This window comes from Rana temporaria, chromosome 9, assembly GCF_905171775.1.
Source record: "Rana temporaria chromosome 9, aRanTem1.1, whole genome shotgun sequence".
NCBI classification, from domain to species: Eukaryota; Metazoa; Chordata; class Amphibia; order Anura; family Ranidae; genus Rana; species Rana temporaria.
The window spans coordinates 69,181,678-69,206,863 of record NC_053497.1 but is presented as its reverse complement, the minus strand read 5'-3'; the positions used below and the strand labels follow the sequence as shown (position 1 = coordinate 69,206,863).

The window sequence follows — 25,186 nt, the reverse complement described above, 5'->3', positions numbered from 1 at the left end:
GAAAAACGAACGATTTTCGGATCAATGATGGGAGAATCGTGCAAGAAATGAAATAGAAAAAAAAATGCGCGTGTGCAAGAAAAGAATATTCCCGGAGAGAAACGAATATTCCCGGCAACATGAAGGTTTGGTCGGCCGAATTTCGAAAATCAATGGTGGCATCATCGGATCACAAAAAAAAATGAACTTTCTGATTTTGAAAAGAAAATTTGTTCGAAATTCAACAGTGTATGGTCTGCTTTAGTAATTACCACAGCAGTTTCCTCTGAGGGAAATCCTGAAAACATGACCTGTTGGGGCACCTTGAAGACTGGAGTTGAGAAACACTGGTATAGACCATCAGTCAAAATTGTGTTTGAGTGAAATGAGAGGACTCGCATTAGGAAGAGCATGTTTTGCTTGTGGGGTTACAGTGCGGTCTGCTAATTTTGTAAGCATTTCAAATATAACCTGCAACCAGAATTGTGTCGCAAGCAGAAAGGCCATCCCATTCAGCAGCACTCAGGAAATAAGTAAAATGCAGTCGTCAAGACAGTTTTCCTTTAATATATCAGGCCCTTGTTTGTGATCATCCCCCTTGTAGTATATTGATTTTAGCAGCTAGCAACTCCGCTAGGGTCCTCCAATAGTGGCGGAACGCAAGGGCCCAATCGCAAGTGCGACCTAGATAGTTCCACCACTGTCGGGGACCCCATCAGGGTTGCTAGCCGCAGGGCCCTGAGCTGAGAGAATCTCATACAGCTCAGAGCCTGCACTGACAGCTCCCCTTCTTCCTCCCTCGCATGGATGGGAGGAGACAGCTGACCTGCTTGTTCTCCTCCTGTCCATCTCCTGTGTGCACTGCGGGAAGTGTGAAGCTAAGCAGCTGAATTTGATCATTCAGCTACTGTCTTTCACACTTCCCCGCTGTTCACACAGGAGAAGAAGGAGCAGGTCGACTCTCTCCCATCTGTGCAAGGGAGGAGAGATGGGGAAAGCTGTATGAGACAGAGGTTCTCAATTCAGTGTCCTGCTGAGGAGGCACTGATAGGCAGCACTAATGGACACTTTTATAAGCAGCATTGATGAGCACTGATAGGTGGCACTGATAGGCAGCACTAATGGGAACTTATAAGCGGCATTGATGAGCACTGATAAGTGACACTGATAGACAGTGCTGATAGGCGGCACTGATAGGTGGCACTGCTAGGCGTCACTGAAAGGCATCACAGATAGGCATTAATGGGTACTGATAATCAGCACTGATAGACTGCTTTAATGAGCACCGATAGGTGGCACTGATGGACGCCATTAATGAGCACTGATAGGTGGAATTGATGGACACTGATAGGCTGGCACTGATATGCAGCATTGATGAGCATTGATAGGTGGCACTAATAGGCAGCATTAATGGGCACCGATAGGCACCCATACCAGGAAAAGAGAATATATGACAAGTACACTAATGTTCTAATAGTTTAACTGCAGCTGCCCATAGCTTTCTAGTACATATCCAAATCCTTGTGGCAGACATATCTTTGCCTTATTGTTATTATCTCAATGCTCAGAGCCAGATAGCTAGGTCTCTGCTACTGTATGTGTGAAGTGATTAGATTCCAGTATTGGTAGATGAACATATTTATTGTAATAGAGTTTATATGCAGCTCTTGTTATTTTAGATAACCCTGTTTCATTTGGTCTGGGATTCTATAGCTAGTTTTAGCTCAGGGCTCAATAACCAGCATAGGCTAGAGCTAGGTTGGGCATCTGACATTAACTTCTGGTAGTTAGAGGTCAGGTTGCATGACATTAGAAGCTACTAGGGAATAAGACGCAGAGTAGATAGGCTGACTCTGTTTCAATGCTACATACCATAATGGTTTCTGAAGATGAGAAGCTAAGGTCCGGGGTGGTTGGACAACAGTCGGAGGATCTCCCATTACAGCTGATCTTATCTTTAGGTCTCTGACACAAAAGGTGCTGCTCTGCGATCATCATGAGGAGCCCCCACAACTGGACTTTGCTGCAACATTCATCTGGAGATATATGTAGCACCCTGGAGTTTAGGCAGGGATGCTCCTTACAAATTTACTTGCCAGGAGTAGTTATTATGGTTGATTGCTAGAGATTCATTAATTTCTTCCTAAGTTTGGCCTTGTTGCACTTTTCTCTTCTACCACTAGGGGGACGGGTACTTGGTGGTACTAGATATGAGAAGGGCAACCCAAGGTCAGGTTATGGGTATATGAGGTATCTCAGCCAATAGGTAGGGTTTTTTTTTTTAATCCCTTGGACTGCTGGGAGAACCTATATATTTGGGTGGAGTCAGGTGATCTATGTTCTGTGCCACCTGGACGACTATCTGGGTGGACGTGTGTCGTATTATCTGGGTCGCTAGGCTGGAGATTGGGCCTATCCCAGGCACATCTGGCTGCTAGGCTGTCTGAGGGCCTATCAAAAAGCAAGAGAGCAGCGCAGGGTTGGGATTGCAGCTTGCAGTCCAACCAAAAGTGGCGGGTTCTGTCGGCCAGAGAACCTGTCAGTGGTCGGAGGTACAGGGGAAGCTGTCGCCAGTAAGGGACCAGCTGACTTATTACCAGGGATCACAGTGAGTAACTGAAGCAAGTACCGGAGCAGTATTCTCACCAACGGACGGTCAAGAATCAGGAAACTTCAGTGGAAATCAAGCCAGGGACCCAACCAGCGGAGGTGACGTTTGCAGAGCAGCCTTGTGTGTCAAGCTATGGACTGAGCCAGCCACTGTGGGTGAAGCTTGAGAGGTATCTAGAGTGCCAAGCTAGGGGCCCAGCAGAGAAGCAGGGGGGACGCTTGAGGAAGATACCACCATGAAGATTGAGCTCAAGGGATTCAGTAAGGGTGAATCAGTGGGTCTAGTGAGAGACTGGGAGCTCAGTGTATTGGAGAACTACAAGGAGCAATTGTAGTGAAAGTGAAGGAACTGTTAAAGGGGTTGTAAAGGTACAATTTTTTATTCCTAATTAGCTTCCTTTACCTTAGTGCAGTCCTCCTTCACTTACCTCATCCTTCGATTTTGCTTTTAAATGTCCTTATTTCTTCTGAGAAATCCTCACTTCCTGTTCTTCTGTCTGTAACTACACACCGTAATGCAAGGCTTTCTCCCTGGTGTGGAGTGTCGTGCTCGCCTCCTCCCTCGCCGTATTTTCCTCATTTGCATATTTGAATGGCTAATCAATGGCAGCGCCACCATGCGGCCAGCGTAAATGTGGGCCCACCCTACGCCGGCGTAGGCAAGTTACGTTGGCGGGATTAAGCCTGTTTTTAGGCGTATCTTAGTTTGTGGGTACGGCACACAGATACGACAGCGCATATTTGCACTTACACGGCGTATCTGGAGATATGTCGGCGCAAGTGCTTTGTGAATCCGGGCCATACAGTAGAATAACATAGAGAGGCCTTTTTAAGGTGTGAAAAAAAAAAAACACATGACGCTGCTAAAAGTGGCAGTAAAAACGCCCTGTGTGCATGAGCCCTAATTGCTAAATAGGCTTATTGTTGTTTAACCACCAAAGGACCACCCCACGTACATATACTGCAGCAGGGCATCCCTTAATTTAAAATCATGTACCTGTACGTGATTCCTCTCCTTGGCGTGGGTGCATGTGCTGCTGGACCTCTGCTCCCGCTGTGATTGGACACAGCAGGAGCCAATCAGCGGGTCCAGCAGCTGCAATGGCTGCCGACCACCCGTGTTCGTTCACAGGAGAGGCAGAACAGTGGTCTGCTTATGTAAACAAGGCAGACCGCCATTCTGTGAGGGAGGAAAATGGAGATTGTCTGTTTCTGAAACACAGATCTCTGTTTTCCTCTAGTCACAGCATTCCCCCCCAATGTTAGAAAGCACTCCCTAGAAATACACTGCACCCTTTAATTGCCGCTGATGTTTCCAGTGTCATTTATACAGTGACAGTGCATTTTTTTTTAGCACTGGTCCCCAAAAAGTGTCACTTAGTGTCAGATTCGTCCGCCGCAATGTCACAACCCTGCTAAAAACCGCTGATCGCCGCCATTACTAGTGAAAACAATAACAAAAAATAAAAAGTCAATAAATCTATCCTCTATATACGCAATAGCTTTTTGCGCAAACTATTAAATATACGCTTATTGGGATTTTTTTTACCCAAAAACATGTAGCAGAATACATATAGACATAAATTGAAGAAGAAATTCGATTTTTTTTTTACATTTTTTATTGGATGTGTTTTATAGCAGAAAGTAAAAAATATATATATATTTTTTGTTTTTCAAAATTGTTGGTCTTTTTTTGTTTATAGCGCAAAAAATTAAAACCGCAGAGGTGATCAAATAGCACCAAAAGAAAGCTCTATTTGTGATGGGGAAAGGGACATACATTTTTATTTGGGTAAAACGTTGCGTGATTGGGCAATTGTCAGTTACAGAAAGCAAGGCTGTAGTGCAAAAAATGGCCTGGTCATTACGGGAGTAAAACCTTCCGGGGGTGAAGTGGTTAAACCGCATTGTGCTATATTTTTTTTAGATGAGGCATTTATCTCTTTAAAGCGGAGGTTCACACAAAAAGTGAACCTCCGCTTTTTGGATCCCTCCCTCTCTCCGGTGACACATTTGGCACCTTTTAGGGGGGAGGGGGGTGCAGATACCTGTTTGAGACAGGTATTTGCACCACTTCCGGGTTCTGATCCCCGTGGGGAATCCAGCCTGTCATGTCCCCCCCCCCCCCCCACTGTCTTCTGGGAAACACTGTTCCCAGTAGAGAGTGGGGACCAGTGACGGTGCGCCGTGATCCTTGCGCATGCGCAGTAGGGATTCGGGCAGTGAAACCGCAAGGCTTCACAGGTAATTAGGGGTGCAACGGATCACAGTTGATCCGTGATCAGAACGGGTCACCCCCTTCGGATTGGAACACACTGTGATCCGCGGATTGACGCGGCGCCGGAGCTAGGCCGAAGCCGTGGCCTTTCCTAATGTTATGGCCGCGGCTCCGGAGCTAGGTCGAAGCCTTTCCTAACGTTATGGCCGCGTCTTCGGCCTACCTCCGGAGCCGCGGCCATAACGCTAGGAAAGGCCGCGGCTTCGGCCTAGCTCCGGAGCCGCGGCCATAACATTAGGAAAGGCCGCGGCTTCGGCCTAGCTCCGGAGCCGCGGCCATCTTGGTACACCCGGCGGCGGCCCTTCTCTGTTTACACCCACAGAGGAGGAGCCCGCACTCGTGGGACACACGCTGGAAGAGTCTGTACTACCTGGGGGGAGGGGGTGTCTTGCCCGAGGGGGGGGGGGGGGGGGGAGAGTGTCTGTCGGTACTACCTGGAGGGGTGGGTCTCTGTACTGAGAGGAGGGTGGGGTCTCTGTACTGGTGTCTGCCCCGAGGGGGTACTATAGTTGGTGGGGTGAACAGTGGGGGGTAGGGTTGCCAACTCATCCCTTTAAAACAGAACACATTTTAATTACACAGGTTCTGAGGCTAATTTAATGCAAATAAGGCACCAAGTGAGTTTAATTACCTCCTTAATCAGCCACAGAACCTGTGTAATTAATATGTGTTCTGTTTTAAAGGGATGAGTTGGCAACCCTAGTGGGGGGAGATGTGTATATTATAGTGGGGGGGGGGGGGGGAGATGTGGCTATTGCAGTGGGGGAGAATTTTTTTTTTTTGCCGATCCGAAAAATGATCCGATCTGTGACTCCTGACCCGAGGAACGATCCGAACCGTGAGTTTTTTGATCCGTGGCACCCCTACAGGTAATTGCCCTTGTAGTTTGCACTAAAAAATTGACAAAGTGCACTTGAAATTGCACTGAAAGTGCACTTGGAAGTGCAGTCGCTGTAGATCCGAGGGGGACATCCAAGGGAAATAAAAAACAGAATTTTAGCTCACACATGATTGGATAATAAAATCAGCAGAGCTTCCCCTCACTTCAGATCTACCCCTCAGATTTACAGCGACTGCACTTCCAAGTGCACTTTGCACTTGTAGTGCAAAGTGGATTTGCCTTTCGTAAATAACCCCCTATATCCTGTATGGGGCGGGACATTTCTCATAACCCCCTCCCCCAGCAAAAGAGGGCTACACAGGATATATAATAGTGGGTTCAACAAGAAGGGCACAAAGTAGAATGATCGAATAAAATACGTATGTCGTCACCTTGGGCTGACCAATAAAGATGACTGTCAGCCAATAGACAGCCCTGTCCAATGCCCTTCTGCTAGTTGGCACATTTATGTGAATGATAAAAGTAAATAATCTGACTTTTCTTTACAGAAGTAAATATCCGAAAGTGTTTTATTAGAAATGTCTGTCAATCTGCCTTCATATCTCACGCTGCTTTGTTATTGCTGCGCAGTCCCAATAACAAAAGCAAAACAACGCCTATGAAAGCCCGTCTCCTTCACTTTACATTACAACTGCTGTGTGCAAACACAGGCACGTCAGGAAACCAACCCCCACCCCTTCTCCCTCCACTCCAACCCCGCCTCTACGTCACGCCCCCCCAAACTCCCCTCCCACTCCGCCGCAACCACACCAATCAGCCACGCCCAGCCCGATGAGGTCTCCGTGGTGCCACACTCCCCCTCTCCTCCCTCAGCCCATCTGTTGGCCGCGGCCCTGCCTCTGACCACGCCCACGTGCCCGCCCTCCGCTGTCCCCCCCCCCTCTCTTCTTTCTTTCTCTATTTTTTCCTCCTCGGCTCTGCCTACCCACAATGCCCCGCGAAAACCCTACAATGAAATTTAAGAAGTTTTTTAGGTTTCGGCGCCATTTTCGATTGGACTGAGGTAAGGAGGGATTTTTTTTTCCCAGGGAATAACTCGGCGAGCGGTTCGTCGCTTCTCCTCCAGTTTCGGCTGCTCGGCGGCTCGTCTTCTCCGCTCGGAAAAATCGGGAAAAAATTCAGAAAAATCCCAGCCGGTGCCCGGTGTGTGTGGGCGGCCTCCGCCCGGCTCGGAGCGACCGTTACCCGCCGGGGGGAGAGGCCGGACCCCGCCACACACTTCCCGCAGTATTATGGTGTGTGTGCCCTGAGCTCGTTCTCCAGAGCGACTCTCTCCACCCTGCCGGGTCCAGCGCCCCTCTCCTCGGCGCCGCCACACCGCCCGCCGGCCCGGGGAGGGGCGACACCTCCACATTTATTTGTCCTCTCTTCCAGGACATCAGGAGCCGTAAAGTGGGGCTGGAGTGGATCTGTTGCCCGTAGCAACTAGTCAGGCTTCAAGGGAGGGGCTGACAAAGTGCAGCAGTTGTCCCTGGCAACCAGAGTTCCAGCGGGGGTCTGTTGCCTGTAGCAACCATTAGGCGCCTAATAAAAGGGGGAGGGACCGCTTTATAAAGTGCGGCTGTTACCCCTGGCAACCTGGAACAAGAAAACGTCTGTGGCAACAGAGCTGTTGCCAGTAGCAACCAATCGGGTGATGCTTTTTTAAATGCAACAAAGGCTCCCATTGGCTGCTGTGCTTTTTTTTTTTTTTGTCTTTTTCAGGTTGATTGCCTTTATTGGCAAACTTTAATATTTGTGATTTTGCTCCTTCAGACGTTACACAAATGTTGTACAAAGCTGCGCTGTCCGTACGCCAGTAATATCGCTTACGCTGCAAATTATCTGCGCTGATCGATGGCAGACACACAAAAAAAGGGGACGCTGCTACTGCTGGCGTACGGTGTTCATAAACTCAGCCCAATCACGCTGCGTTTGGAGGATGACCCCCCCTGCCTGGCAGTTATGCTGAAACAGCTACCGCTTGCTTCCTTTTTGTGTTGCTATGGGCAGCGGCTGTACTTTGTCTCCTCGTCTATAGGACGTCGCACCCCTGGGTGAACCACAAGTCCCACACTGTACTATTGGGGCAACTGGTAGATGGCGGGACTTGCACGGGGGATGACTTTACAGATAATTAAAAACCTGTTTTTTTACCTTTACTCGATGATTTCCTGCCTATTAAAGTGTTTTTTTTTGTTTTTATATTAGCATTTCAAAAAGCTTTCTAAGTGCTCATTTTGTGTTTTTTTTTTTTAATTTAACACTTTCTGACAACCAAGGAATATGAAGGGCTCAACTCCGGTGTCCCTAGGAAGGATTTTTAATAATGCAAATGTATGTGATTGCCCCCCCCCCCCCTCTGGATTGCATTAAAAATAAAGTTGCTAATTTTGCAGCTGAGGGAACTGACAGTCCAACCGTTGCCTACAGTTTTTCTCCTGTACTATATTTGTCGCCTTTAAAGATATAAACTGACACAAAAAAATAAAGACTCGCCAATATGTATTTATATTTACTGCTGTGGGCTACAAAGTCAGTCGTTTTAGAACATGCTGGGATTTGTAGTGCATCAGCAACTGTACAAGTTTCTGGTTCCTGAACTATTGAATTGCTTGTGAAAAAAAAAGCAAACTTAATTTTTTTATTATTGCAGAGTGTCATCAAACTTGTGAAAAGTTAATAAAACAATTCTTCCCCCCCCCCCCCATTAGGGCTGAGTCTTGTGTATTTTAGTTGTCCTCAGGCTGTTGTTTTGCTCAGAGGTTAGGAAGAGTCAACCGCAGATGGGGCAGGATGAGTGCAGGGGGGGGGGGGTGGGGCAGCATTGGCTGGGGGTATTACTATACCATGTAGATGTGTTTTAATAAGGGGGATGCCAGGCTTTGCATTAAGGGGAGCAGCTTCAGGGCTCTGCACTTGAGAGAAAGGGGCTTGGTCTGGAGGGCGCTGCCTGCTACAGAGGGTCAAACAAAGGGGCTGTTTTTTTTTTTTTTTTTTCCTCCTTCGTATGTTTGTCAGTAAAGCATTGTAGCTTTTGTCCAACGAGCACGTCTTCAGATTGGTCTGTACAATTTAGGGGATCTAAGATGCAGTGCTTTATTGTATGTTCAAGGTATTCTTAAAGATTTTAAGCGCTCTGCTCAGGATGTACAAGAGTTGTTTCATAGTACTCATTTAATAAATATGTGTCTGGTAAGTATTTATGCAATGGAGTAGCAATTGTACTTTTGTAGTCTTGCATATAGCAGGAGAGTTATTGAAGGGACTTAAATGTTTATGAAGGCGCAGGGTCAATTGTGGGAGAGATTATACTTGAAAAATGTTATATACACATTCAGATTTTCACATCTTACTGCTTTATACCTGAGCAAAGTGTCCTTATCGCATTCATGTCTTTGTAAATGGCCTCTCTTCCGAGACCAAATATTTTGAGTGAGTTCTCAATGTATTTTTAAAAAATATATTATATAATATAATATTTTATATATATATATATATTATCTCTCGCAAGCTTATATCTCTCGCAAGCTTATATCTTAAATGTGTAGTAACAAACATAAGATATGTTGCAAGCTCTGTGACCGCAAAGCTAAGTTTATTGGTCAGTGTTTTGACACCATGAAAACAAGTTAAAGCACCACTGATTGGGGGGGCAAACATTGTAAAAAAACATTGCTCTGCCTATTTTATAGTGCGCTACGCAATGGCACAATTTTTTGAAAATGTTTCTTGAACAAATTTGTAAATAATGAAGGCTAATATGTTAGCTGGCCATTTTGTTACATAGAGAAGTTTAGGGTCTTTATTAAAAGCATCTGGCCTGAGGTGTGGCATGTGTAAGTGAGAATTTATTCAGGCTGCTGATTTATAATAATTTAAGCGCTAGTTCACACCAAATGCAGTTCCGTGCGCTTTCTTCACTAAAAATGCCTTTGGTGTTTTCCATGTATTCCAATGGCTCTAGTGCACACCAGTGCAGAAAAAAAGTAGAGCATGCTGCATTTGTTCTGCACAAAACTGTACTGGAACCTAGCAAATTGTAGAAAAAACTGATCCGGAATGTATGAGTGCATTTTTGTGGTGTGAACTGGCCCTAAAAATACGCATTCACACGGTTTTCCATGTATTCAAATGGCTCTAGTTCACACCAGTGCAGTCAGTTTCCGGTGCAGAAACTGACCAGAACTGACTGCATTGGTGTGAACTAGAGCCATTGGAATACATGGGAAACACTGTATGCATTTTTAGTGCCCAAAAAGTGCACAAAACTGCATCTGGTGTGGCCTGGCCCTAAAAGTATTTGAAATACAATTCCAGGTTTCATTTTACACTGGCCTAAATAACCATTTCCATTACTAAACAATGCGGCTGCTGGGTGTGTGCTTTAGTGGACTGTAGTAGCATTGGCTACATAACGGTAAGTAGCGGTGTGTTCCAGCAGCAGTATGGGTTACTTGTTTGCTATTGGAGTTGGCCTGAATGCTTAGTAGAAGGCTTCCTCTGATTGGCTCTAGTGGAAGTCTTGACAGCATCTGCCCAACTCTTCACTTCAGCAAATTGGAGGACACATTGTACTTTTTGATAAAGGCTTCTTCTAAATACAGGTGAAGCGGTCAGCCTAACTCCTTAATTCTGGCAGCCAATGGCAAGTTGCCTGTAATGCTGACAAAACACAGCACCACTGTATGTAGCCAATGCTATGACAATATATTGCAGCACACACAGCAGCTGCGTCATTTAGTAATGGAAATAGTTTGTTTGGACCAGTTTGGCTGAAACAACAAATTATTTTAAAGCGGAGGTTCACCCATAGCGAACACATTTTCCCCTTAGCTTCATGCTCGTTTTGTCTAGGGGAATCGGCTATTTGTTTTAAAATATGATCCGTACTTACCCGTTTTCGAGATGCATCTTCTCCGCCGCTTCCGGGTATGGGCTGCGGGACTGGGCGTTCCTTCTTGATTGACAGTCTTCCGAGAGGCTTCCGACGGTCGCATCCATCGCGTCACGATTTTCCGAAAGAAGCCGAACGTCGGTGCGCAGGCGCAGTATAGAGCCGCACCGACGTTCGGCTTCTTTCGGCTACGAGTGACGCGATGGATGCGACTGTCGGAAGCCTCTCGGAAGATTGTCAATCAAGAAGGAACGCCCGCTCCCGAAGACCCATACCCGGAAGCGACGGAAGAAGATGCATCTCGAAAACGGGTAAGTACGGATCATATTTTAAAACAAATAGCCGATTCCCCTAGACAAAACGAGCAGGAATCTAAGGGGAAAATAGAAAAAAAAAACGAATTGGGTGAACTCCCGCTTTAAAGTGAAATGAAACCTGAATTCTGCTATAAAGGTAGGCATACACATACTGATTTGTGGCTGCTCTATAAACAAGAAACTTGTTGATTACAATATTGAACAATGCAACACATAGAATATTGACTGACAGTATGATCAATCAGACTCTAGTGAACACCATCATTTAGTCAGTCGTGCCACATATGCAGATATTAGAAATCAGTCAAATGATTGATAAAATGCCACCATGGTCAAATGACTTGTCAATGTCAAAATCGATAGAAAGCTTACTAAAACATTTTGATGGAGGCTCTGTGAATTACAATTCTGTTTGCTTTGATCACTTAATTCACATTGAATATCAATACATCTGTGGCCACTTTTAAGACACAAGTCAGATTAAGAACTGTAACTTATAAAATGTCGTCACAACTAATTTTAAGATCAAATATAGACAGTGTAAGCAGACCTGCTCAGGAATTGTCAAACTTCTGTTTTTTTTGTTTACTTTTAAAATTTAGGGTCGGTCAAACAGATCTTGCACCAGCGGGAATATTAACGGTTCTCTGGCTTTCACATATGAAACCAATTAGTCTCGTTACCTTAGCCTTGCACTGTCCTATATTAACTCATGAAAACACCTTAAAAAACAAAACCTGAAGGGTCATTTTTTTTTATTATTTACACACATGAATTAAGGAGTGTGTGGTGGTGTTTTTTTTTTTTTAAGCAGCAATTACATTTCTGATGACCTAAGAATCTGCTCAAGGTAACCCATATTAGGAAAAATGGGTAGGCTGTCACGGGGTTAAGATGGTCATACATGGATCGAAATTCCAGTTCAGGAGGGACCAGCTGAATTTAGATCCATGAAGTCAATTTACTACTACCCTGTTGTATTTTTCATTAACGTGATCAGCACCTCTGATCAGTGTATTCTAAGAGCGGGGAAGTCTCCCTGCTGTCAGAATTCAAAAGCTCAGGGAGGATTCCCCCAGCCACATGTGTGGGGAATAAAGTCCCCCCCCCCCTTTCAACCTGCTGGTTACATTTAAAAAAAAATGCTCACCCATGGACTGCTTTACTGATTTCAAACAAACATGATCTGCATGCTATGGGTGTAGCCAGAATTTGTGATCTGCATTTTTGGTCTAGGTCACAGAATCAAATTATTGAAGCAACTGTTGCAGTGTGATATTCATGCAAAATCATTTTAGAATTGGAGGTCAGCATTAGCAACCAATGCATACATTTTCTGCACAGGTTTTAATTTCTCTCTCTCTCTCGTTCATTCTTAATTTGAAGTATGAATCTGATTAAGTTTACAAACTTATTTTTTTTTTTTTTTCATTGTAATCTTTTTTCTTTTTTTTTTTTTTGCCCCTGCAATAGCTGATGTTATGACCTCAGACTAACCTTACTTTACTAATGTTTTTGCAGAGTCTATACAGAAGCTGAAGCAAATGTGACATTACAGGCTCTTATGATTTCAGTAAGTCTATTTCATAATCCTGCATGGTTTACAGTGTAGTTTGACTGCAGTGTAAATTTACTTCTGTCAATAAAACTTCAGCTCTGAATGATAGTCTTAAATAAACCATACTAGAGCTACCGTTATTGGATTGTCAAAGCAACAAAGTGGAGCAGGCAGCATGACTCTGAAGGGCATATTTATAGAGCATTGACACTCAAACATTTACAGATAATGTGAATGTCACATTCACTGCTTCATAAACATGGCCCTGTGTGTTTGCACTCATTGAGTTACCCCAGTTAAGGTTCGTGACTGTTTTATGCATTAAAGATTATACCTAATGCTTAACTGGGCAAAGAAAGACCATCCTTCCTTCCCTTGCTGATTGCTGAAACAAAAGTAACCCACTTGTTTGCCTAAAGTGACTGTTGGAACATTTGGGTAGACGGCCTCCTCTCCTCTTATTTACATCTAGTGGGTCTTTCATCCATGTGTCCACATCACTGCCTGCATTGGTGAAGGTGCAGGGTTCCGATTGCAAAGGCTTTGGAGGTTGCGATGTACAAGGGGCGGCAAGGTGACCGGGAGAAAACAATCCAGTGCCTTGGGCAGGAAACAAGATTTTCAGAGCAAGAAAGGGGCAAGTTCTAAAGACTTAATCTCGCTCGTGCCAGGACAAGGTATTTGGAACCCTCGGAGGAGGAAAATTATAAGTACAAATTCTTTCCTTATTGCTTACTCGGCGGTCATCGCTTTACTTTGCTGTCTGATGCTCAAATGTAGACAGACCCTTGCTGTCTACCTATACAATGCAGGACCAGCTAGCTAGGCACGGAGATGAAGCTGCTTTGGGGGAAACGGTCACATGAAGAGGAGGAAGCCTGCGGGAGCAACAAATGAGGTAAGTATTTTGCCATATTCCAATACTACCCAGCCAAACAAGCATTTGAGACATGGGGTTGGTTGGAAGACCACGCTGCATGTATAGATTTAACAGCAGCCCAGAGTGGGGCTTTCAAGCGTCCCTTGTGTGTTGAGGCCTGCTCAGTACCTTTCTGGTGGCTCATTAATTGAAAAGCCACTGCTCTCCCAGCCTTTGCATTTATTCACACACTTCAGGGGTGTGAGAACCTACTCCCCATAGTTTGTTTTGCTTTCTCCCATACTTCAGTACAGGAAGGAGGAACCACAGCAGGAGAAACAGGAATTTGACCAACTTGTCCCACACTTGCAGCAGGCAATGAGCAGTGAAGCATCAGATTTTCTAGAGTTGGACTCCTGTAGGTATATGCAGGCTTCTTTATCGGGTATATTTTACCTACCAGTGACTGTGTGGGCAGTACCAATTACAGTCCAAAACTGGAGCTGAGTAGTACTTTAAACGTGTCAACAAAGCTTGCGAAAAGCTCTTAAACTGAATCCAGTGTAAACCAGGCCTAAAAGAAACCAGTTGCCTACAAAAGAGTACTTGAACATATCACACTACTTTAGATCAAATATTTCTAAGCATGCTAGTTTTATTATTGTAATGAATGATTTGACTACCTGTTCTCTGTGCAGTGATATCCAATAAAAAAAAAAAAAAATTCAAAAGTAAAATTTTTAAATCCTCAAACTGGCAGTGTAAATTTGAAATGATTCATGCAGTGTCTACCTGCTCTACAGTATTTTGCAAACACGTGTGATGAGTTTGCATTTTTTAGCATGCCTATTTGCACAGGTATCAAGAGTTCGGGGAACCCTGCAAGCAAATCCTGCCAGGCTGTGCATGCTCTGTTGTAATCATAACTGAATGTGAATATACACACCCTGTTGTAGTGAAAACCTTTTATTTTTATCAATTCCTGGAGGGGTATAGGGTAGTTTACACAAACCTCAAAGGATCAAAATGAAATGAGAAGGCGATAATGCTTATTGTTGGCAGGGTTTAATAAAGACACCAGTCCATCCAATTCAACATTTGTAGTTGATCATTTTATAAAATCTTAATGCATCAATTTTTTTTTTTTTTTTTTTCCCTAAGTTAACTTTTTTCAGGGTAATGTGCTGCTTGGACTTTCAGAATCCTGCTTTTCCACTTAATACCTACATAATAAAATCACATAGATGGGAAATGCCAGTTAATGTAGTTGTAAAGGTTTTTTTTTTTTCCTTCATGCATTCTAAAATTCCTGTCCCACTTAATATTTTGTGTTCCATTGGAGTTTTCCCTTCACTTCCTGTCCCTTAGCCAAAACCAAGAAGTGAGAAAATTCCTCCAAATTGAGGGAATCCCATGGCATCATCATTAGTGTCCCCATTAGAAGATTTCCCCTATATTACTGTTTCAGTGTCAGCCCAAAATTGTAAGTTTTCACTTTCAATACGGTAAACAGGACCATTAGAGAGAGTAAATCTTCTAACAGGGGCACAGACTACACAATAACAATTGACCTGCTCTATCCAAATCTAGAAAATATGTTTTTGCCTTTTTTTTTTTTTTTTTTACACTTTAAAGGGGGTTGTAAACCTTTTGTGTTTCACCTTTATGCATTAAGATGAAAAAACACCTTGCAGTGTAAGGCTCCGCACCCTAGCTCCCCAGTTTGCTTACCTGAGCCCTGAATTTCCATGGGAGTGATTCCTGCATCGCTCTGCCCGCATTCTCTGCTCTTCATTGGATAGATGGCAGCCCAGCCATTTGTTCCGGTTGCTGTCAATCAAATCCAATGGCGGGGCCGAGTTGTACACGGCACCTATGGACGCCGAGTGTATGACACGTGAGCGCACCTGTAAGGTGACCCCCCTCGAGAGCTTCGCAGAGGGGGCTATCTATTGCAGGCAGGAGCTGTGAGAGCTGCACAGTGGAGGCAAGTTTGACATGTTTGTTATTTAAAGGAAAAAAAAAACTGAACCTTAGTATCACTTTAAGGTCCTAGCGGGTCTCATTCACGCTTTAAATAGCCAATAGCAAAAAAGTTTTTCACGCCTTCTCCAGCAGAGGCACCATGGGAATTCTCACTGAAGGTTGACTTGGTGAACGATTACTTGATGATCTGTCTCCCATCTGCTGCCCACTCTATGGCAGTAAATGGGGAGAACAACTTTCTACGTTTATGGCTGCCATATGTCTGCAGGCAATGCTGCTTATTGGGTGTGTGGAAATTGGTCTGAAATCTTACATGCTTGTTTTGCAGACACAAAACAGCATATAGGGGAAAACTATCTCTGGGGCACATAGTGTTGCAAGGAACTGCCCCTTCTGGGGTCCCCCTGCCAGAGATCTTGACTCCCTTCTCTTTAGTGTCTCCATAACAAACCACTTGCTATGGAAACACTCGGCCAGGCTCAATCCTGAACCTTTGGATCCAAATGGCATCTAGCAAGAGATGGAGATGCTAAACATTGCTATTTCTTTAGAATGACAGTTTGATTCATTTTTGGATTATACCCTCAACTATGTAGCTGCAGATGAGAATATTTTTAAAAGGCACTACAAATGATGTTTATTACCAACAAAATCACGATTACAGTCCTAAAATGATGGCAGGCATCCTGTGATGGTTTCTTTGCCAAATAGTTGTAAAAGATATCCAGAAGGATTGAGTATTAGATTTATTCTGAATGAAACCTAACTACTAATTCAGATATCTTCTCCACAGTTAAATTGCTGCCTTGCAAAAAAACGTTCAATAGAGCAATGAGGCAAGCTTTTCTAAAATTTCCAATTTAAAATGTCCTTTTTCCACATCTAGGTGACTTGCAAAGTTTCTGTAAAACTGGGCTATTCAGGATGGCCAATAGAGCACTTGATCAACAATGGCTTTAGTTGCGTTATCAAAAGGCAATTATATAAAAGAATATTATTTTTTACTAAATTAAAGTTGTGTTGAAGGCAGTTGCTACTGTCAGATTAATAATTTATCATTTACTTGGACAGTTTACTTATTGCCAAAGTTTTCCTCTTTCCAACCTAAGTTTAGAGCCTGATTTAGGACAAATATGCCACATTTCAGTATTAAGGACACTCTCTGGTCCCATCCACTCTAGAAAGGTGCTTTGTGCGTGTAACGTTTAAACAAGCCAATTAATTTGGCTTTGCTACTTATTTAAAGCGGGAGTTCACCCGAAAAACAATTTTTAACATTAGATTGAGGCTCATTTTGTCAAGGGGAATCGGGTGTTGTTTTTTTTTTTTTTTTTAAATCGAAGCAGTACTTACCGTTTTAGAGAGAGATCTTCTCCGCCGCTTCCGGGTATGGTCTTCGGGACTGGGCGTTCCTATTTGACAGGCTTCCGACGGTCACATACATCGCGTCACGAGTAGCCGAAAGAAGCCGAACGTCGGTGCGGCTCTATACGGCGCCTGCGCACCGACGTTCGGCTACTTTCGGAAAATCGTGACTCGATGTATGCGACCGTCGGAAGCCTGTCAATCAAATAGGAATGCCCAGTCCCGCAGCCCATACCCGGAAGCGGCGGAGAAGATCTATCTCTAAAACGGTAAGTACTGCTTCGATTTAAAAAAAACACCCGATTCCCCTTGACAAAATGAGCCTCAATCTAATGTTAAAAATTACGTTTTTGGGTGAACCTCCACTTTAAAGTAACTATACATTATACAATTTGATTGTAAAATCTCCTTTAGAGCTACCATCAACTATGTAGGCCTCCCTAAAGTTTGATACAAATGCAGTGAATTGTTTAGGTTTTTCCTCATATTGCATAGCTTTGGTAGGTCTAAAAGATTGTACAATCAGATTGTAAACGTCTGAGGGCAGGTATTGATGTGAATGTACAATATGTAAAATGCTATGTAAATGAAAAAGTTTGTATAAATGCCTATACTAATACAGTTTTTTTAAATTGCTGTTTCATTGCTATTCTTTTTACAGTAACTACTGGCATCCACAAGTTGATTTCTTTTCAGCTGGTATTCTGGCAGTGAGTTGGAACAGAAGCTTTCTCCAGGTGTCTGCAAGATTTTGTCTTCAGTGTTTGATGCCCAAAAAATCCTCCAGGTAGCCTTCTTACCTAGCACAACAGGGTATTTGTTAGACTGAAGGTGGGGTAAAACCTAAATACAGAATTCTGTTGATCCTAGTAAGATTGAAAGTACAATAAAGAGATCAGTTTATCGAGGGCAGGTGGCCAGAATGGATGCCGATTTACTCCTGTATTGAGTATTAGGGCAGGTAGGTGAATCTACAATATTTGGCAGCTCGTAGTTCATAGACATCAAACATCCTACAGGGCATACAAGCTGGCAGGAGGGGCCACTGTGTGTAGCAGAAGGAGTGGGTATTCCACCCACCCTAAATCATCTAATACTTCCAGCAGCCAGAGAGCAGTAAAATTGCAGTATTTCAAGAAACTGGCAGCTAGAAAAGCAGCTTTTGGATTCTGTGGTTAGGGGAAACGCATGAGCAAGTTCAATACAGGTTTTGTATTTAAACTGAATTCTTCCACTAAAGGGTGCAAAAGGTATCCATTATATCTTTAAAGTCCAGTTTCACTTTGAGTTTAAATCCTCAAAATATACTTTGGGTACATCAAAACAAAGCCACATCCTGAGTAGAAACGCATGTCCTCTACCAGTATGCTGTAGAAAAGGACCCTTACTTATCTGGGAAACGGTTGTCTCTTGACACACCACTTGCTGAGTTGGACATATAGCTCTGTAGTTGGAAAACCTCATTATTACTGCTGATTGGAGACCTTGAGCTGAGACACAGCAGGGTGCATCTGACCTCTGCAGAGAGACCACTACTTCCACACAGCAAAGGTCCTTCTCTACAGCATGCTGGCAAGGGACAGGCTTTTCTACTTAGGTTTTCAGTGCTTTCTAAATAACATGAATTGCAAATAGCTCTTCATGTTTATGGGTGGCTGTAGTGTGGGTGGCATTGTAATGCCATTCATTTTTTAATGGTACTCCAACTTAAAGGCATGGGAAGCTACTGCATGCACATTAAAGCTGGGATATGTAAATTGTCTCATTACAAGAGGTGTGTACATTCTTGTTTGAATTTTGGCGTGTTTTGTGTATTTGTGTGCTGTAATCCAGTGTGAAACCTTGCCTTTTGTGCAGGAGCTTCCTACGATAAAGACCAGTCATTGCTGTGTCCCCTCTTTAGCAAGGGTGTGACTGGCCTTATCGCTAACCCTTCCTGTAGTTTTCTGCAGGCAGCCTTTAGTGGGTTGGGCCTCCTACAGCTCTTTTTTGCACAGTCTGTGTACAGCACAGTGATGTCATCACTACTTTTACAAAGTAATATCTGGTATTGCAAACTCATTTGGTGCACATGAAGTGGATTTATATCTTGCTGTTGGGCTTTTTTTATTTGTGTGTGTGTGTGTGTGTAGTTTTTTTTTTTTTTTTTTTTTAATAGCCATAGCTTTTCTAGCCTAGAAGTGCGATTGTGGGAGCTATGTCTCTCGATGTCCTCTGCTTTCTGCTAGACCCAATAGGCATTTTTTTTGTGTGAGCAATTGATTCTAGGAAGAGGTCACCTCTAATGTTGGGAAGAGGGCAACATTGTTTCATCTTTAAGAAGCTTGTTGCATTTTTTTTCTGCCTATTGCTAGGCTGAAAAAATAAAATTTTTAGCTACATGTTGACTGTAAGAGTAACTATACACAAACATTTGAAGTGTGTGTGTGTGTGTGTGTATTCAGTTTTGATGGATTGATTAATTTAAATTTGTAACGGTTTTATTCCTTGCCTGTCAAAAACTCTTCACAAACTGTTGGGTGCAAAATACAAATGCTCGTGTGTGTGCGTGTGTGTGCGTGTGTGTGCGTGTGTGTGTGTGTGTGTGTGTGCGTGCGCTGGCCTTTAAATCAAATTGAGTTTTTTGGTTTAAATGTGTTTTTTCTTTTGCAGTGTTTGCCTTTGGACTGTCATGTGGTTGAGAATGCTTTAAGGTGAAGTAGCAGCACATCATGGTTTGTAGAAACAAGGAGATACAGACCATTCTGAGCTGCCTCTTTGTCTTGAAGAGTAACCCAAATGTGCTTGAGATCCTGATCTTCGTGGAGAAGGGACTGTCTGACCTTGCCTAACTCTAGACCCTATCAGTATATTTTTCACATTCAGTTAAAGCTTTTTATATCCATTTGTTTTTTGGTAATTTTTTTTATTTTTTGTCTTGCATTTACTTCCTGGAGAAACAAGGCAAGTAATGAATTTTAAAGCAGTTTTGCAACTTTTAATAAAATGGTGAAAAACCCAGCTACTGAACTACAAGGGTGCCCTGCTGGGCAAACAGTGATCAGCAATATCCTTGGACTCCAAAAAGCCTTTCGAGGCCACTGCAATGTTTAAAGTTGCGCAGCCATTGTTGGCACAGTGAGCACTGTGAAATTCGCTGTTTTTAGGCCTCTTGCACATCAACGTAAGCATCTATGGATGTTTATATCTTGCTGGCAGAAAGATCCTGTGTAAAGAAAACACAAGCGTGCATCTGAACGCATAGCTGCATTGCATGCCCATCTGTGTACATTGTCCCATAGAGAACAAGTGCTATGTTCAGGTCTATAAAGTAAAAATCGTTGCGTGGCTACAAATTCGACCTTGGTTTGTTTTTTTCTCCTGTGGTCTTAGACATAGACACCTAACATAGTGAGTGTTTTTTTTTTTTTTGTGGGGGGGGGGGGGGAATAGTGTCGCTGGGGATATTCATCCTCTGTTTTTGAGGATCATCCTCTCCAGTACAGAAAGAAATGGGATATCCCAATTTTAAAGTCGCCATGGGCGCAGGAAGTGAGGAGCAATCTTCCAGTGGGGACACCTGTTTTAGTGACAATTTACCCCAACATTTGAGAGATTTCCTTATGTTCTACTATCCCACCTTGCATGGGAAATCTCCACAGCAGGACACAGATGACCCCCCCCCCCCCCCCAACAGCACCAGGGACAATGGAGCGGCCGAACATTGGAATAAGCTCCCGATGCTCCTGCAAGGGGCAAACTTATTCATGAGGGGCAGATGGCAACAGAAGGGGGCTTATTTCGTAATGATGGGGGTGAAATTTGTCACGAATCGTAAACACATTTCCTAAACAAATATATCTCTGCTATTCTTTCGCGTGTTAAGTTCGCCCCTTGCAGACTTGCACCAACATCGGGAGCGCGTGGCATTATGTTGGCTGTAGTGCGCAGGTGCTCTCTACAGCTGATCGTCAATTCGGATGTTCGGCGGGTCGGTACTGCACAAGAGCTGCACATGCGCAGTACCGGGCGGGCATTATTTGACAGGTGGACCCAATCAGCCCATCCGTGTGAAAGGGGCCTAAGTGAGCCCCTGTATAACCCTCTTTCTACCCAGCATCACTTTGATTTTTGCTAGTGTCCTAAGATGTTGGATTGTTTTCCTTCAGCTCTGGTGAAAAGTATATTTTTTGCTAGCCTTTCATGCATTGTGGCATTTTTTTTTTCTCCCTGACTTCAATCAAGATTTTTTTGCTACACTGCTGCTTGAGCTGGTCTCTGCATACCATCCATCCAGATCAGTATTTCCTCAGTATTCACTTTTTAAATTCATACCCAGACCCCACTGGACTGGATGTGTGAGGTTAGCCTGGAATGCAGCCTTCAGGCACTGGGGTTCTCTTTTTGATGGACTGTGCCACTGTTCTGGACCCAGAAAGCAAAAGTATGATCTTCCCTATAAAGACTTCCTTAGTGAGTAATGCCAGTCAGACTGAATTACTGGGAGCTAACTTGCTGTTTGCACTCCTGGTTGGTTTTCAAGCTTCCCGCTTTTAGAGATGTTATGGTAGCTGTAGTGATCTATTAATGCTTTATATTTGACAGGTTTTCTTCACCTGTTATGGGGTGACATTCCTCAGTAAACTATTTGTTAAAATTCTTAGCCCTGCACCTGCAGTTTTCAACTTGCAATTCTGCAGGCTCCTGCTCTGTGCTGCTTTCCTGAACATCCGGTCTTTACAGGAAAGTGTTCAATCACAAGTCTGATAGCTTGTAGGGAGGGAGGTAATAGCAGGGGAGTGCTTTGCTATCCTAGACTAGGGGGCTGTGTGTTGCTATTGATTCACAAAGTGTAGGCAGACATAACCCTATTCCCTGCATGCAAGGGTGGCACCATAACATGTTGAAAGGAGCTCCCGTGAAAGAGGAAACCAGGGCAGCGGTCAAGCCACCAGCTTAAACCAGAACATAAGCAGTGTGTACAAGATTTAAAAAGGCTGCATTCTTCGTGATTAAAGTGCCACTAAATTATATCCATGCATGTTGAAATGGGATCACAGCAGAAAGAAAGGTGATTTGATCATTTTTACAGGGCTGCGAAGGTGCTTATTAGCTGCAGGGGAGATTTTTTGGATCTAATACAGCATCTATATTTGGCTGCAGGGGAGACATTGGGGGTCTAGTAGATTCTTGATATCTCCATAAAGAGGACCTCCTCCCTTGCAGCTCCATTTGAGAGCCTGAGTGCCTTCACGCTGGGGTGGTGCGCTTGCAGGATGTTGGAAAAAGTCCTGCAAGAAGCATCTTTGGAGTAGGGTTTACCCCGCCTCTGCTCATTGAAATGAATGGACAGCGCTGCAAAAGTGCTTGGTCAGCGGTGCTATTAACCCTTTCCTCAGCCGCTAGCGGGGGTTAAAAGCTGATGTAAATCGCCACTTAAACTAGCGGCGCTTTACCACTAACGCAGCGGACAGCCAGTGTGAAAGATCTCTAAATGTTTTAAATGACAATATGAGTTGAGAAGAAAATTCGTTTAAACACAACTAATTAATAAAATCTGAATGATGCATATCTTTCCAACAATGCTGATATACCCAATTTATAACAAACAGAAGCTACTTGTACAATGAACAGCTTAAACACATATTAAGGTGTACTAGGGAGTGATTTCATGGACAAAAGCTGTCACGAGGGCTATGTCATCTGCCTTTCCCTTATCACTGTCTTTTTTTTTTTTTTTTTTGTGTGTATAAAAAAAAATAAATGTGTGTATATGTGTGTGTGTGTGTGTGTGTGTGTGTGTGTATATATATATATATATATATATATATATATATATATATATATATATATATATATATATATATATATATATATATATATATATATATATATATATATATATGTGTGTGTGTGTGTGTGTGTGTGTGTGTGTGTGTGTGTGTGTGTGTGTGTGTGTGTATGTATATGTGTGTGTGTGTGTATATGTATATATACACACACCAGTAAACCCATACATACATACATACATACACACACACACACACACACAACAGTAAACCTATGTGGAAGGTGTTTCTCTAACATAGACAAGCTGAAGGCCATATTGCCATGCTTGGGATAAATTTGAGGCCATAATCAACTCATTATGTTTGAGCAAAGCCTTGAAGAAATGACTCATTTAAAATAAGAAACTCGCAATTAAATTTGTATTCCATTATAAAATAGAAGTTTTCCTATGTGAGCGGAGCACATCTTTTATCCTGGTTTAAGTGGAGCAAAGTCTAAACATCTAACATAACTCAAACTGAAACTTTAAAACAAATTAGTCCTACCAGTATGTTGCCCGTAAGACCCAGTTCACACGGGGCCCCCTGACAAGTCGCGCTCCATTCTATACAATGGAACCATTCTAATAGTAGTGAATCAAGCCGCTCTGACTTGGAAAAAGGTTCCTCTACTACTTTGGGGCGACTTCGGAGCAGCTTGCATTGACTTCTCTACAGAAGTTGTTTTGCAAGTAGTGTTGTGTGGGGCGACTTTGAAGCTGCCCCTGTGTGAACCAGGTTTAAATGAGCTAGAACTTGTTCATCTGATACTTTGTTAAAATTGCATTCCCTTCTCTGGAAAGCACTTGCAGCTCAGCATAGATGTACACACGCTGGAACCAGTTTAGTGACTTGCCTATTAAAAAAAAAAAAAAAAAATTCATGTTGACAAAGCAAATTTGTAAAAAAGAAAATCTTTTTGCGTTTTTTGGATTTAATACTAAACCGAGGAATACAAAATGATGCAGAAAAAAGAAACTGAAGATTTTCTGTATGTCTGTTTGCAACTGTGATCACTCGGTTTGTAAATTTAATTTGTACTTGGGTATCTTTTGGTTTTATTAAAACATTTGGGACCCTATTTTTTAATCTGTATGTTTGTTTTTATACAGGGAATTGAAATGTGTTGGTTTTAATACATACGAAAATGCATTTATTGTAAAAATTGGCTTGCCAGTCCAACATTAGAGAAAGTGGGCAGTTTTAAAGGCTAAGTTCACCTTCAACTAAAAATAAGTTACATATTTTTGCAGGTTAACATCTGTCTAAATTTAATTTATACTATATTGTACAGATTGGCGGTAATTTCACCAACTGGATGGTAGGCTTAAAAAAAAAAAAAAAAAAACTTTTTAAGTAAAAATCCTCCAGTACTTATAATATTTTAAGGTGAACTGACCCGACCAGGTGCTTACTTTCCCTTTGTGGCGGCCACCTCATTGTGTACATTCTGACTGGCAAAATCTAGGGTGGTGCAGACATTTAGGGAAAGTTTGTTCTTTAAAGGGAAAAGTATAGACTGTTTACAATGAGCACATTATTTCAGTGTTTAAAGTGAAGTAATTTTTTGTTGTGACTTTCACATGCCTGTTCTTCCATATTTTTATTACAGTGAAGATTTGCAAAAAAACTACAGTGGTACCTTGGATTACGAGCAGAATTAGTTCCAGAAGCAAAATCTAGTGCTGTATGCCCCTAACATGCAAGATCCCTATACTGGAACAGGATGTTGCTCCAACAGCATGTACCATTTAAGCCCATGAGCCCTTACTGTGCAGTCTGCACCACCCTGCTCGTCTTGCGGGACAATGCTTGCAAATGGTCAGGATTAAAAAATGGCGTGTATTGCTCGTAAACCGCGTTACTCGAAATCTGAGGTATTACTGTATTTTACATTAAGGAGCACTGCAGAACAGCTGTGGAGTTAAAATATTGACTTATAGGATAGTAAGTTGTTTCCATATGTCAACTGACAGGCTTGCATCGTGAGAAGACAGCAAATCACAGCCATTATTTGTGACATTACTGGAAGCAATGCTGTAAAATGTGCAAAAAATAGCTGCACCTATATGTGCAGGTATTAATACAATCTACACACACATTTTAAACTATTCACGCATTTATTGATAAGATAACCTTTTACATGTTTGAAAGTTATAAAATCATACATTGCCATTTAGTGAAGGCAAGACAGTTAAAAGACTTGGTTTTTAGGTGTTATTGTACAGTTGTAGTATAGTATGTATTTCTTTGACGCTAATGTATGCTTTGCATAAATGTTATTTTAGCACCCAATGTACAAATGCATTGCAGTAAACCCAAGTTCAACCAGACTATTCTGTTCATTTCTTCTATCCACTGCACCTACTAGCAAATGTGGACAACTTGTAGTGGTGTTTTAGCAGCACGTAAATACTGGAGTATAATTATTCATGTACTCTCCAGTATTACTCTGCTGCTCTAGCAATGCTGCTCCTCTCGCCTAAATATGTATGGTTTGCGAATAAACTCGTGTTTGCTGCACATTATTGATTATAAGCAGGAATAAAAATAAAAAAAACTATATCGGAAAGCAACTGACTCGTGTCTGGAATATAATTACCTATGCAATACATTGAGCATATACAGCAAGTATCATGTCAACCTATTT

At 42.8% G+C, this 25,186-nt stretch overlaps 1 long non-coding RNA gene across 1 annotated transcript; it reads left to right on the top strand.

The window, feature by feature from the left end:
• Positions 1 to 6,665: 6,665 nt before the first annotated feature.
• Positions 6,666 to 20,064, top strand: LOC120913630. Its single transcript, XR_005743545.1, has 4 exons — positions 6,666 to 6,771; positions 12,483 to 12,534; positions 17,391 to 17,516; positions 19,382 to 20,064. It is a non-coding gene; the product is annotated as an uncharacterized LOC120913630 (long non-coding RNA).
• The last annotated feature ends 5,122 nt before the right edge of the window (positions 20,065 to 25,186 follow it).